The following is a 3,871-nucleotide window of genomic DNA, read 5'->3' as shown; positions in this document are numbered from 1 at the left end:
ACCATGTGACCTGTGAAGCCAGTTCTTAGAGAGCTGAACACCATGTGACCTGTGAAGCCAGTTCTTAGAGAGCTGAACACCATGTGACCTGTGGAGCCAGTTCCTAGAGAGCTGAACACCATGTGACCTGTGGAACCAGTTCTTAGAGAGCTGAACACCATGTGACCTGTGAAGCCAGTTCTTAGAGAGCTTGAACACCATGTGACCTGTGGAACCAGTTCTTAGAGAGCTGAACACCATGTGACCTGTGGAACCAGTTCTTAGAGAGGCTGAACACCATGTGACCTGTGAAGCCAGTTCTTAGAGAGCTGAACACCATGTGACCTGTGGAGCCAGTTCCTAGAGAGCTGAACACCATGTGACCTGTGGAGCCAGTTCTTAGAGAGCTGAACACCATGTGACCTGTGGAGCCAGTTCTTAAAGAGCTGAAACACCATGTGACCTGTGGAGCCAGTTCCTAGAGAGCTGAACACCATGTGAACTGTCTGGAGCCAGTTCCTAGAGACCTGAACACCATGTGACCATCGGAGCCAGTTCCTAGAGAGCTGAACACCATGTGACCTGTGGACCCAGTTCTTAGAGAGCTGAACACCATGTGACCTGTGGAGCCAGTTCCTAGAGAGCTGAACACCATGTGACCTGTGGAGCCAGTTCTTAAAGAGCTGAACACCATGTGACCTGTGGAGCCAGTTCTTAGAGAGCTGAACACCATGTGACCTGTGGAGCCAGTTCTTAGAGAGCTGAACACCATGTGACCTGTGGAGCCAGTTCTTAGAGAGCTGAACACCATGTGACCTGTGGAGCCAGTTCTTAGAGAGCTGAACACCATGTGACCTGTGGAGCCAGTTCTTAGAGAGCTGAACACCATCGTGACCTGTGGAGCAGTTCCTAGAGAGCTGAACACCATGTGACCTGTGGAGCCAGTTCCTAGAGAGCTGAACACCATGTGACCTGTGGAGCCAGTTCCTAGAGAGCTGAACACCATGTGACCTGTGAGCCAGTTCTTAGAGAGCTGAACACCATGTGACCTGTGGAGCCAGTTCTTAGAGAGCTGAACACCATGTGACCTGTGGAACCAGTTCTTAGAGAGCTGAACACCATGTGACCTGTGGAGCCAGTTCCTAGAGAGCTGAACACCATGTGACTGGATGTAGTCTGAGAGGACGTCCATCTTGTTTGCTGAACAGCACCGGGAGGTTTCTACTTTCACTTCTGTTGGTGAAGCAGCAGATTGTGATCACTCAGTCAGAATTCTGCTATTTAATGGTCTTTAATTAGCAGAAGAGAGGAGATGCTTTCAAACCCTGCTGACTGATTACAGACTCACAATATGTGTGTGTGTGTGTGTGTGTGTGTGTGTGTGTTAGTGCGTGTGTGTGCGTGTGTGTGCGTGTGTGTGCGTGCTTGCTCCTCTGAATGTGGGTTTGGCCGAGCCATGTTGTCCTAATCTCTCCGCATCTTTGCCAAGAAGCACTTACAGCTGTGGTATGTAGCGTGTGTGTGTGTCTGCATATGCTTGTGTGTGTGTGTGTGTGTGCGTGTGCGTGTGTTGCGTTGTGGTCCCTGGATCACGAATGGACGAGCGAGCTCCGACACCACAAGCAGTGCCTCGTCCCATAGAGCGAGAGAGACACTTTAGAAGACGGAGGACAAACAGAGGAAAGAACTTTTTCAGAGAGAAACAAGATTTAAATAGTTTTTATAGAAAAGAAAGACGAGGACGACAGGTTTGGAAACAGACGATGAGAGAGAGATGAGAGGAGGAGAAGAAAACAGGAAAAATCCCACACAAATAAAAAGGGAGAAAAGTGGAACAGGACATGAGAGAAGAGTCAAGAAAGCAAGAGAAATGATTGTGGGAGGAAAAGGAAGTTGAAGGAAGTTGAAGGAATGAAGAAGAACAGAATAGGTGGAGGGAGATGGGAGGATGAGTAAAAAGAGAAAGAAACACAAGTCCAAAGAAAAACAAGAAAAAACACAGAGACAGAGAAATGAGAGGGGACCAAGAGATGGAAGGGAAAAGGACGAAAAGAAGAATAAAACAAGAAGGAGAAGAGTTTGAATAAAAAAGAATAAAAGAGGATAATCTCTTTCTCTGTCCTCCCTTTCATATCATCCTCCTCTTTCAGTCTCCTCCTCTCTGCAGCTCTGTGGCGTCTGAACTCTCTGATGTTGACTGACTTGATCTCAAGAGTTGGTGACGTGCGATTAATCACAAAGGAAAAAGCCCAACTGTTTAATGGTTCTGGGTTTGAATCCCATCAAGTCTTATCGCCGAAGTCTAAAACATCGAAACTAGACAAATGCAAATATCACACATGAGGCTCTGTGGCGAGATGGATAGCGCATTGGACTTCTAGCATTATCATATTCAAGTGTTCTAGCATCAGCACAGAGGAAGTGATTCAAAGGTTGTGGGTTCGAGTCCCACCAGAGTCGTCTTTATACATTAATGAGCGGGAAAATCTGAGTGCTCTACGACATCTGACTTACTTGATCTCAAGAGTTTGTGAAGTGCGTTTAATCAAACTTGAAAAAGCCCAACTGTTTAATGGTTCTGGGGTTGATTCCCATCAGTCTTACCGTCCAAAGTCTCAAAACATGGAAATCGACAAATGCAAACTAACATGAGGCTCTGTGATGCAATGGACTTCTAGCATCATCATATTCAAGTGTTCTAACATCAGCACAGAGGAAATGATTCAGAGCTTTATACATTAATGAGCGGGAAAATCCGAGTGCTCTACGACATCTGACTTACTTGATCCCAAGAGTTTGTGAAGTGCGTTTAATCAAACTGGAAAATCCAAACAGTTTTCACACTGTGGTATAAAGGACTACACTATCCATCACATCACTGACACTAATTCAACATTATCATATCACAGACCTACGACAACCCATCATCACACAATATGTCAGTGAGTTGTTTGTGTAAGTTTGTATTTGTGCCTGTTAGTGTGTGTTGGTGTGTATGAGCTCACATTTTTAACTGTCAGCACAACTTCTGTTTCCTGGCAATGCTCTTATACCATAGGCATGTTAACTGCTGTGTGTGTGTGTGCGTGTGTGTGTGTGTGTGAGTGTGTGTGTGTGTGTGTGTGTGTGTGTGAGTGTGTGTGTGTGTGTGAGTGTGTGTGTCAGCTCCTATGATCTCCTTGTGTGTTCATTAGATCATTATGCTTTATTCATATCTACTCTTTCAGCCTGAGGATAAATACATGCACACACACACACACACACACACACACACACACACACACACACACACACACACATTGTTCCTACACCCTCAGCAGCAGAATGAATAAAACACACTGAAATAAATATGAGAACTATGGAAAACTCAGTTCATATATTAACTTTATAAATTGTTTACATTCACATGATGACACTGACAGTGTTGACCTCAGACTTTAATCTGATTGTGATGTTGACAATGGAAAAGTTTATGACTCACATCAACATTACATCTTTCTTTTACTGTTTCATATTGTTTGCCTTCAAACTATTAGTCTTGAATTGTAAATCATCAAGTAACTTATGCTAAATAATAGATTGTATGTGTGTGTGTGTGTGTTTGTGTGTGTGTGTTTGTGTGTGTGTGTGTGTGTTTGTGTGTGAGTGTTAATGACGATGCAATGGTCACAAAGCTCACATATCAGTCAGGTACAGTCAGCGACAAAGCTGCTTCATGATGCTTCACAAATGAGGCAGCGTGTGAAGATCTGTTCAAAATAACACACACTCGCACACACACACACACACACACACACATACAAACACACACTGTGAATAAGTCTGTTGCACCAGCGCCGCCCTTGTGGCCAAGAAGTGACAGTGAACAGGCGTCACAACTACACAGTATCAG

This window comes from Pleuronectes platessa, chromosome 5 (genome assembly GCF_947347685.1).
Source record: "Pleuronectes platessa chromosome 5, fPlePla1.1, whole genome shotgun sequence".
Taxonomy (NCBI): domain Eukaryota; kingdom Metazoa; phylum Chordata; class Actinopteri; order Pleuronectiformes; family Pleuronectidae; genus Pleuronectes; species Pleuronectes platessa.
Note: the sequence above shows the minus strand (reverse complement) of the source record.